Source organism: Humulus lupulus, chromosome 3, assembly GCF_963169125.1.
Source record: "Humulus lupulus chromosome 3, drHumLupu1.1, whole genome shotgun sequence".
NCBI lineage: Eukaryota > Viridiplantae > Streptophyta > Magnoliopsida > Rosales > Cannabaceae > Humulus > Humulus lupulus.
Genome location: NC_084795.1, coordinates 165472448 through 165483924, shown reverse-complemented (window position 1 = coordinate 165483924; position 11477 = coordinate 165472448). Strand labels below are relative to the sequence as shown.

Genomic DNA, 11477 nt, shown 5'->3' with positions numbered 1-11477 from the left:
CTTGGGGATTAGCGCAGTTTCCACTTGTGGATTCAAGCAGAGGATAAGGTAAGCTTTGAACTGTGATTTTAGCCTTTAGATTCTGTAATTGTTGGCTGAGTTTTTAGCTTTCCTAAGTCTTTAAAGTTGAAGATTGAATTTGGGATTTTATGAGGTTTCAAGCTAGCTTTTTATTAGGCTGTGTTGCTGGGACTGTTCTACAACTACTAGGTGATTAAATTGAGTTGTAAGATTGATTTTGGGGTAAATTGGCTGGGTTTTCGTTGTGAAAATGGGGGATTTTTCTCGGTTTGAAGGGTCGGGTCAAGGCATTGTTCTAAGTGAGCCGCGGCCCTCTAGAATGTTTGGGAGGCCAGGAAGAGGGGTGGGTCACGGCACCCTATAGGTTGGGCCGCAGTGCGCATAGGCATAAATGGAGACTGGGTTTCTGGTTGAGGCAGGTCGCGGCATAAGGCCTTGGGGTTGCGGTACTTAGTGGGTTTTTGGACCTCAAGTATGTTTTAGACTCGAGAATCCAAAAGTTAAGGCTCGGGATGGATTTTATAACCCAGATTGATAGAATTATAACCCAAAGTTATTTAATGGATTAGAACTTGATGGATGGATGTTGTTGATACGTTTTGACTAGGTTTTTAGCAAAGCTCGGACTAGAGGATTGTGCTCGGGATATCGGAGCTCGGGAATCTTGGGACACAGGTAAGAAAATTGTTGTACCCGTAGAGCAGGGCCCTATAGTTTGTATTGCAGGGCATATCCCTATGTGAATGTATTGTAGGGTGTAGCCCTATTAATTATGTTTCTATTAGCTTAAGTATTTGTTAAGTTTATGCTATGTGTTGCATATCTGTAAATGTACGGTATGGGTCGGGAACGACGAAGGCCAAGAATGGCAAGGTCGAGTATGAAAAGGGGCCGAGAGCGACACTAAGCACATGGAGTGCAAGTCGCTAGGGTGAGACCCTTCACGAATGCCTGGGACATCCTCACAATGTAGACTGCGAACCCAGGGCCTGGTAAAGTGCCTGGGATGGCATGGCTGATATGTGTTTATCCTGTTGGTGGCTTTGTTATATGTTGATTGATAGTTATGCATACGTTGATTTCTTGTGTGGAGTTTTCTTGCTGGGCTTCAGCTCACGGGTGCTCTATGGTGCAGTTAAGGGCAAGGGAAAGATCAATCAACCATGGGTATGGAGAGCATGAAGTGGTGTGTACATGTTCGGCCTCCTGGTTGCCACGACTAGGGGTAGTTTTGGGAGATATTTTTTTTTAAACCAAATGTTGTCGCTTAGCCGAATTTAATCATGTTTTGAGTTGTAAATATTTCTAAATAGTATTTTGGAATCCCAAATGTATAATGCTTTATAATTTCAATGAATGGTTACATTTTCAAATTAAATGATTTTTATTACAGTTTAATTACACTTTTAACCTAAAACCTCGATTATCGAGTTAATTGCACGTTTAAAACTCGCTTAGTAATGGCTCTAATGATGTAGGGTGTTACAAATAAACTCCAGTATCACTGGTCGACTGTGTCATCCTCGGCTTGCTCCAGCTCCTGATTATCCTCAGAATTGAGAGAGATTTTGGACCAGGTGTCTCAGGGGAGGTAGTCGTAGTACCCTCAGCCTCCTCTCAAGTAAAGGACTTAGAAATTTTCTTCTCTCAGAGATTTGTAGGCAGATAGTTGAAGTTCGCCTCCTTATTGTTCTTCCAACACATGAAAAAACAATGGAAAGCAACATTCTTGAAATTGGACAAGTCCGAACAATGCTTCTTCTTCCTCTGGGCTCGCTCCTCGTCTAGCCTCTTATGCTCTGCCCCGAGCTGCTAGGCGCACTCCTCGAGGCTCTTCTTTGTTTGCTCATGACCCTCCATCACGCGCACCCACTTTGTTTCCTTATCCTGGAGTGCTTGGATCTTTTGTATTTTCACCTCGATATCGAGAATCTTTCCCTTAAGATCCTCCTCGAGCCCATTGGCCTACTGAAAGTTGAGTATGTTGGCATCCTAAAATACTTCACAATGGTCCTTGACCTTGCAAGTGATTCAGCAACTTTAAGTGCTTGAGGATGGGTATTAAAATGCATAAACTCTTGAAGAGTGAAACAAATACTTACCGACAAGATTTCAGACATAGCTCGACCAATGGCGTAATCAACTGACACATGCTCGAGGGAGGCAAAGGCCTCAGCACTACGGTGGTGTTGGGCAAGCATTTGGGTCCGGAAGTAAATGACCTCGGCCGAGGTCTTGACACTTTCCAATATTCTTGGTAGCTTTGACTGGTTAACCACCAAAGTTGTAGGAGAAGTGCTAGCTAGAGGAGTATGGTTGGCTGGTGGAGTTTTATTGGTGGCGGCATTGGATCAGATGGAGAAGTCTGCTCAAGAGGATTCTGGCTTGGTGCAGCTTGAGAGGTTGAGGGAGGAGGATCCCCCTGGCCTACTTGCGGGTTCTTTGCTCGAGCCGACACCAGGAGCAGTTTTCCTTTTGGTTTCCCTCTTGGTCGAAGTAGGCATTGAGGTGTATAGGTTAAGAATATCTGCTTCTGACATTACTGTAATCAGGAGAAAACATGATTAGAACTCTTTAGAAAACATAAAGAGGAACGATCAATATATATATATTAAATATCTTATGTCTATGTTTAACCACTGAATAATTAAGGTGTTTTGTATTATGTTGGAGGTCCTCGTCGTCATCAGAGAAAGAAAATGACATATTGAGGAGCTCACCATCCTCCTCCAGCACCTGCTTACCCTTCCCTTTGTCTGTGGAAGGTGCTGGAGCCTTGGGGCGAGGATCATCTTCTTACTCTCTTATGTTGATCCCCATTTCCCTCCTCCTTGGAGGGGCGAGAGTCACATGGGGTTGCTCGGATTTCCCAATCTCCTCATCAACTACCTGCTCTGTAGCTCTTTCACCAGTTGTGCTTTCATTGTTCTGGAGATTTTTGAGCATGCCAACCAATCTAAGGTTGGCACTGGTTATGAGCTGCCTACAGTTCTTCTCATTATGAAGAAGGTTCTTTAAGGGAACTACTCAAGTGAGCATGCCAGAAGTAGGAGTATGCCTTCCCACAGGCCTAACAACAATTGAGGAAATAAGCTAAGTATTACTAAATCATGAGGGGGGAGAGTAGCACCGGCTTGGATGTGGAAGGGAGCAATGCCAAAGTACTTGGCAATGCCCCTGAAGTAATCATGAGGGGGGAGAGTAGCACCGGCTTGGATGTGGAAGCGTGACCAGACGCTAAAGGCTCCACTAGGCAGGTTTGCCCGTTGGTCGACTCATGGAGTAACCATATTTATCCCCCCACGATTCTATATTTTTCAGGGTATTCCTCGAGAATGCTACTCGAGAGGGTGCTGGCCAGGACAAGGTGCAATGGCACATTCTTCTTCTTGCGAGATTTTGACTTTGCATAAAGCCTTATGGTATTAGTAATCTCCACGGGTGGTGCAGCCTCTGGAGGCTGCTCGTGGGGCCTCTATTGTTGGTGTTGTTGTTGTTGTTGTTGTTATTGTTGTGGCTGCTCTTCATTAATGTTAGTCGGGTGTCTTGCAACTTGAGGATTTGTATTTGTTCACTACCTTGCGTTTGCTTTACTCTGGCCATATCTTAGGAACATAAAGTAACAGTTGCAACCTCTTCAACAAATGGAGACCTGCTAATTTTCTTCCATTGGTCGGAACTCTGACCAGGAATGAATCAATAGAGTCAGGGTAGACAACATGGGTCGAATCATTTGAAAGAAGATTCCTTACTCCTTGGTGTAATTCCTCAATCGTACGATGATATTCCTGGTCGTGAACAAATTGAAAATCATAATGAGAGTGCTCACCAGATTGATCAGAAAGTTCTAGAATATCACAGTTGAGATCAATGTCTAGTCGAGTCTGTTCTGCTTCATTAAAAAGTGCCTGGAGTAAATCGGGGTCTGTGGAATAATCACTTCCCCAGTGATCGCGTGCATACATCTGATGGCAGAAGGAGGGGAAGTGAGTCATTCGACCAGTGTCTGTGTGCCTAAAAAGTGTGTGCTGCTCGAATAAAATGATGGTACATTCAAGCAGGGGTCAAGATGAATCCAAAAGGTAGTTTTAAAGTTTTTTCTCAAAACTTTGCACTTACCTTTTGGAGGAAAAATTCCCACCATTTTTTTCCTCAAAGCCTAAATTCATTTTCTTACTACCTAAACACACATGTTCCTGGAAAATCAATGGCTTTTTCAAGAAAAAACGCAAATTTTTTACAAAATACTCAAGAACACAAGATGAAAATCTTCAAAATTAACACATGAGCAATAAAAATCAAAGCAAAGTAAATGCTAGTACGAGTTCAGGAAACTTACTGTATTTGAGATTTTTAAGAGGAATCTGAAGATGGAGGCATCTGAGGATCAAGGAAATGAAGAGCAGACTTTTGGGTTTGAGAGAGAAATCTTGAAAATTTTAAAAGATGTAAAGAATAAAGAGGAAGAGGAAGGGAAATTTATAGGCCCATGGCTCGCACACAAACAGTTGACGTCATTGGAGGAAAGTCATCTTGAGCTTTTAGTTTGATATGGCATTAGCCGCATGGGAAACTAAGACACTGCCACATTTTCTCCAAAAAGTACCATCATTGTTGCGTCAAAACATGGTGTCAGAGAGCCTAGGGAACCCAAAGGTCGTCAGTTACCTTACTGAGAAGGTGTGATCATTGCCTATAAAAGTGATGCTAGGAATTCTAGTATGTCAGAATTTGAAGAGGCACTAGCCTGGTCGAAGTATGCAAGTTTATCCAATGCTGGTTGCACCAGGATAAACATAGGGGAAAATGTTTAACCCAAATTTGGACATGGTGGTGTGGCATTTGAAGAGGACACATTGCAATAAATGACATCAAATTCTAAGAGTTGATCAAGATAAGATAGTTGCTCGAGTACACAACATTAGTATGAAGAGTTACAGTCTGCTTTGTCCTAGGTTGAAAACTGATAAAGAGAAGATAGTTGGTAACATCTTATGAAGCTACTCAAAGAGAAGCCTGCTTGAAGAACAAGTCATTTAAACAAATGATCTAGATATCATGAAATATCCCAAGATATTTATGTAACTGATATTTGAATGTATTTTTCTAGTATTATTTGGATTTTTCATCAGTTATAACAATCCCACACTACACTTGTAGGGCCTAGATAATCTTGTAGGGCCCATAGCCCATTAAGAGACTATAAATAGGGATCTCTCACATTCATTATTTTTTGAAGTTCTAGATTCGAACTTTACATACAAACTCCCTGTCGAATTGGATTCTCTCTCACCTTGGGAAACTCAATTGAGTCTTTTTCTTCTTGATCTTGAGCCTGAGACTTTCTTGATTAATAAAAGTTCAAGTGGACGTAGGTCATTACCAACTCTTGGGGGCGATCCACTATAAATTTTTGTGTCTGTTTTTTTTTTATTTTAGCTTATTAAATTCATTTATGTCATTCATATTGACTTAGTGTCGTTGACCAAACCGTTGGTCAACATAAATGAAGTGATTCTTCTTCATGTATAAGGCAACTAAGGTGATCCGCTACCAAGTTTTCAGCACCTCGGTTGTCTTTAATTTCCAAATCAAATTCTTGTAGGAGAAGAATCCATTAAATAAGTCAAGGCTTATCATCTTTCTTAGTGAGCAAGTATTTGTGAGCAGTATGATCGGAATGACTTTGTTTCTGATTAAGTAAGATTGAAACTTTTCCAATGCAAAGACGACCGCAAAAAGTTCCTTCTCCATGGTAGAGTAATTAAGTTGAGCATCATTAAGAGTACGAGAGGCATAATAAATAGCATGAGGAATCTTACCAACTCGTTGCCCAAGAACTGCTCCTACTGCATAATCACTTGCATCACACATAATCTTAAAAGGTAAATGCCAATTTGGTGGCTAAATTATTGTACCTGTTGTCAAAGATTCTTTCAATTTATTAAATGCCACTAAACACTTGTTATCAAACTCAAATACCGCATCTTTTTGTAAAAGCATGCATAGAGGTGTGGCTATTTTAGAGAAATCCTTGATAAACCTTCGATTAAAGCCAGCATGACCAAGAAAAGACCTCACCTCTCTTACACTAGTAGGAGGTGGTAAAGAGCGAATAAGATCATTCTTAGCTTTATCAACCTTAATCTCTTTCACCAAAATTATATGACCCAAAACAATGCCTTGCTTCACCATAAAGTGACATTTTCCCCAATTGAGCACAAGGTTAGTTTCAATACAAAGTTGAAGCACAAGTGTAAGGTTGTAAAGACACTTATCAAATGAATCACCATAGACACTGAAATCATCCATAAAAACCTCTATGACATTCTCAATGAAATCTGAAAAGGTACTAACCATACATCGTTGAAAAATAGTGGGAGCATTACATAGCCCAAATGGCATACGTCAAAAAGCAAAAGTATCAAATGGGCATATGAAAAAAGTCTTCTCTTGATATTATGAAGCTATGACAATTTGATTATACCCAGAATACCCATCAAGAAAAATATAATAAGAATGGCTCGCTAACCTTTCTATCAATTGATCAATGAATGGCAGGGAAAAGTGGTCTTTGCGGGCTGTAGAATTCAGCTTGTGGTAATCAATACATACTCTCCATCCAATTTGAACTCTAGTTGGGACTAATTCATTTTCCGCATTCTTGACCATGGTGATACTGAATTTCTTTGGCACCACTTGAACCAGACTTACCCATTTACTATCCAAGATAAGATAGATAACACCAACACTAAGGAGCTTTAGTATCTCTATTTTCACCACTTCCATCATTGGTGGATTTAACCGTCGTTGAGCTCCCCTTGTAAGCTTTGACCCATCTTCAAGCAAAATACAATTCATAGACATGGTGGTAATTAGGCCTTTAATAACTACTATAGTCCACCCAATCTTTGTTTTGTAATCCCAAAGCACTCTTATCAATTGTTGTTCTTGAACTATGTTGAGATTCTTTGTTATTATGACTAGTAGGGCTTCATTCTCTCCCAAGTACACATATTTAAGATGCTTTAGAAGTGGCTTCATTTCAATCATGGGTGGATTCACAATGGAAGGTTGAATCTTCTCAAAAGATATTGGTAAATTCACGTATGATACTCCATTTATAATGTCAGTAACAGTTCTATCAAGAGCAGCCACACTACTCTCCAATTCACCATTAATCATAAACTCTTTCTCAAAATTATTTGGATTTTCCACATCAAGATGTTCTCTAATAGCAACGTCCAAACCATCTTCTCCACATAATTCAAAGAACCTTTGCAACAAGGTTTCCAACACATCAATAGAAAATACATAATGAACATCACTAGGGTACCTTATAGTTTCAAAGATATTGAACCAAATGAGCTCATCAACAAACTCCATAGTTAAAGTACCTTCATGAACATAAATCTTGGTTCTAATTGTCTTCAAGAAATGTCTCCCCAACAAAATCAGTGTAGAATTAGGAATTGACTCATATTCCATCTCTACTATGTAGAAATCAGTGGGAAAGACAAGTTTATTCACTTGTACCAAGACATCCTCCACTACTCCTCGTGGGTAAGAATTTAAACGATCGGCCAATTGAATAATCACTCCAGTTTCCTCTAAAGGGCCAAGATTAAGGGAAGCATAAACAAAATAAGACATGCCATTGATTGATGCCCTACAATCCAACATACACCGTTCAAATCTCTTGTTTCCAATAGTGCATGGAATGGTAAAAGTCCATGGATTCTTGCACTTTGGTGGTAGTTTCTTTTGGAGAACAGCAGAAACGTTCTCCCCGACACTTATCTTCTCATCACCCCTCAGTTTATATTTATTAGTGCACAAGTCCTTCAAAAAATTTGCGTAGTGACGCACTTATTTGATAGCATCAATAAGAGGGATGTTCACTTTACCTTTCTAAATGTTTCTAATATCTCATTCTCTGCCTCTTCCTTATTATTCTTCTTTAATCTTCTTGGAAAAGGTGGTGGAGTGACAAAAGTAGGTACAGCCAGTGTCGGTTTATGAATATCTATTTTTGGCACAACATTTTCTTCAACAGAGATGTTAGCTGGTTGGTTATGTGCCAATTTTTGGGAAGGTGGAGGACTTGGTGGATCATAGTGTGTACTACTTCTCAAAGTGATTGCGCTAGCATTCTCTCTTGGATTCTTTTCAGGCTCCGAAGGCAATTTCTCATAATTCTGTGGTTCACCCCTCCTCAAAGAAATTGCAATTTGGCCCAAAGTATTCTCCAAATTCTTGAGTGGCATGAGTGCTCTGTTGAGTAGCAACCATGGTTTTAATCAATTCAGCAATGGATGGCTCTTGATTCTGTGTTGTTGTAACGCCCTACTTCCTTAGAGTCGTTACTAAGTGGGTTTAAGAATGTGCATTTAACTCGCTAATCGAGGTTTAAAGTCAAAAGTGTAACTAAATAATAAACAGAGTTATAAACTTTGAAAATAATTCTGTTTACTGAAAAACATAAAGTATTTGACACTTGGGATCCTAAAATACCGTTTAGAAATATTTACAACATATAATTACAAACCAAGTCGACTAGATGACAAAATCTATGTTTTAATACTATCATCTCTCAAAACCACTGGCTGTGGCAGCCAGGCAGGCCAAACATGTATGCCCCACTTCACGCTCTTCGTACTCATGGTTGGTCGACTTTTCCCTTGCCCTTACCTGCACCACAGAGCACCTGTGAGCCGAAGCCCAGCAAGAAAACCCTCACAAGAAAAAAACATATGCATAACAAACACATAGCATATAAACAGGCCATCAATAGGCTAAACACAGATGGCCAAGCTGTCCCAGGCGCTTTACCAGGCCCTGGGTTTGCGGTCCACACCGTGAGGATATCCCAGGTATCCTTTAGGGTCTCGCCCTGGCAACTCGCACTCCACGTGCTCAACGCTGCTCTCGGCCCCTTGCCGTACTCGGCCTTTCACTCAACGTTCCCAACGCCATTCCCGGCCCTTTGTCGTTCCCGACTCTTGCCGAACATTTACACAATAGCATTCATAGCATAATAAACATATATTGAACACTAAAAAATTCAATCAAAGGGCTATGCCCTGCAACTCAAACATATTGGGGCTCAGCCCTGCATACAAGCTCTATGGGAACAGTGGTTTTCTTACCTGCGTCCCGAGCTTTCCGAGCATAGTCCCCTAACTTGAGCCTCGCCGAAACCCTAGTCACAACACATTAACAGCATTCATCCATCAAGTTCTAATCCATTAGATAACTTTAAGCCAAAAATCCAATCTCTGGGACCTTGAATTCTATCAATCCGGGTGATAAAATCCATCCCGAGCCTTAACCTTTGAGTTCCCAAGCCTAACACACTTAAAAACACAAAATGGCACTAAGAGTCACGGCCCTACCCCACAAGCGTCGCGGCTAGCCTCGAAACAGAGGCTAACACCACCCTGGAACACGCACGGGCCGCGGCGCGCTTGGCCAAGCACCGCAGCGCGCCATGAATGTCCTGGCCTCCCAAGGCCCTGCGTGCACACGGGCCGCGGCATGCTCCTCCTAGGGTCGCGGCCTTCGCCTCCAAACCCAGAAAATCACCCTGTTTTTACCTCAAAAACCAACCCAACTATACCCAAAATCAAACTAACAATTCCAGATAATCATCACAAAGGTTCTAGCCCAGTTTCAACATCAAAACCTATCAAAAACCTGCTCCATAAACTCAGTCAAACACCCTTGAACAGATCAAATCCTACTCACATGCATTTCCTAAAGAAAAACAGTAGAAATCAACAATAATTCTCAAAGTTAGAGCTTACCCTTGCTGAGTTATGATTCAGAGTTGATCCCCTAAATTCCCGACTTCAATTCCTCAAGCACCAAGCCCTGGTTTTCTGGTTAGAGTCTCCCAAGTTCTGCGCCAATTCTTAGTTCTTGACTGTTTTCTTTCCCTTGCTTGATTCCTTGAGTTGTCTTAGAGAGTAAAGATGAGAGAGAATAGAAACTATCTTCAGCTGGGAAGGGAATGTGAATGTCGGTTTCTAAGTCTCCAAAAGCTTCCTAGGCTTTGTTTTGTTCAACTTAAAATTTAAGGTTACCTCAAGGCTCGGGGTGCCAAAAACGTCCCTGAGGGCAAAATGGTAAATTTCTCCAATAATCCCTCCTAGACATTCTAACCTCAAATATATCTCCGAATATTTATTTCCATAACCCGATAACCCCATAATACATCTAATACCCAAAATACCCCTCGACTCGCCCCGAGTCAGATTCTCAACCCCGTTGTGACTTTCTGGCTAACCGCTCTCCAGGACTGTCTCGGATCATGCTAGATAGAAATATATCACATGCATATCATACTTATCACATTTACGCCCTCAACGGGCTAAAATCACAAACATACCCCTAATATCCAGATGGGGCCACATGAATATTTAATTCATCTAAACATGCATCTCTATCACATATTCACATAAATTCACATATTAGCATATTAAATCATTTATTGCCCTCCATGCACGCTAACCAAGGCCCTAAGTCCTATTAGCAAATTTGGGTCGTTACAGTTGTGATCGAGGAACAAAAGTTTGTTGAGTTCTCTGCTGAAAGTTGAACCCCAGTGGTTTAGTAAGTACAGCCTGTTCTTGGTTTCCATATCTGAAATTTGGATGGTCCATCCATCATGCATTGTAAGTATATGAATAGGGATCATGATGTTGTCTTGGCTGCCCAGGAAATCCACCAACTACATTAGCATGTTCTTGGACAGCCTCTTGTAAAGTAGGACACATGTCAGTAGGATATCCTATCGTCATACAAATACCACATGGTCGGACTTGTTGTCCTAAATCCAACTGTTGTACCATAGCAGCGAGTTGAGCTATCTATTGCTCTACTGGAGTGCTTACTTCACTTACCTTTTTAGTAGGTTGTGGTAAGAAATCTTGTCTTGTACTTAATTGTTGGAATTGGCCGTCATGTTAAATATCAAAGCCTTTGCATCTTCCAGTGTCTTATCCACCAGTGCTCCCCCACTCACTACATCAATCATACTCCTTTCCATTGGAAATAATCCTTCATAAAAAAATATTTATTCAGGAGTTGATCACATATTTGGTGATGGGGGCAGCTAGCACATAGTCTCTTAAACTTCTCCCATTAGTCATACAAAGTTTCACCACTCTCTTGGTGAATCCCACAGATTTCTTTTCTAATACTCCCCACTTTAGATGCAAGGAAATATTGCTCCAAGAATAACAACTCATTACATGTATTCACTGTGTCAGGAGGTAGATAATAAAGTCTTTTCATAGCGGAGTCTGGTAAAGATAAAGGAAAAGCTCGCAACTTGATATGTTCCTCCGAAATTCCTTAAGGCTTCATCGACGAAAAAAACACATGAAATTCCTTGAGATGCTATTTAGGCTCTTCACCAGCTAATCCATGAGAAGTTGGTAATAAATGGATTA

The 11477-nt window shown here is 40.9% G+C and overlaps 1 non-coding gene across 1 annotated transcript; it reads left to right on the top strand.

Moving 5' to 3' along the window:
• The first annotated feature begins 11119 nt into the window (after nucleotides 1–11119).
• LOC133828161 (small nucleolar RNA R71) lies at nucleotides 11120–11226 on the top strand. The gene has a single exon (XR_009890798.1). It is a non-coding gene; the product is annotated as a small nucleolar RNA R71 (small nucleolar RNA).
• Nucleotides 11227–11477: the final 251 nt, after the last annotated feature.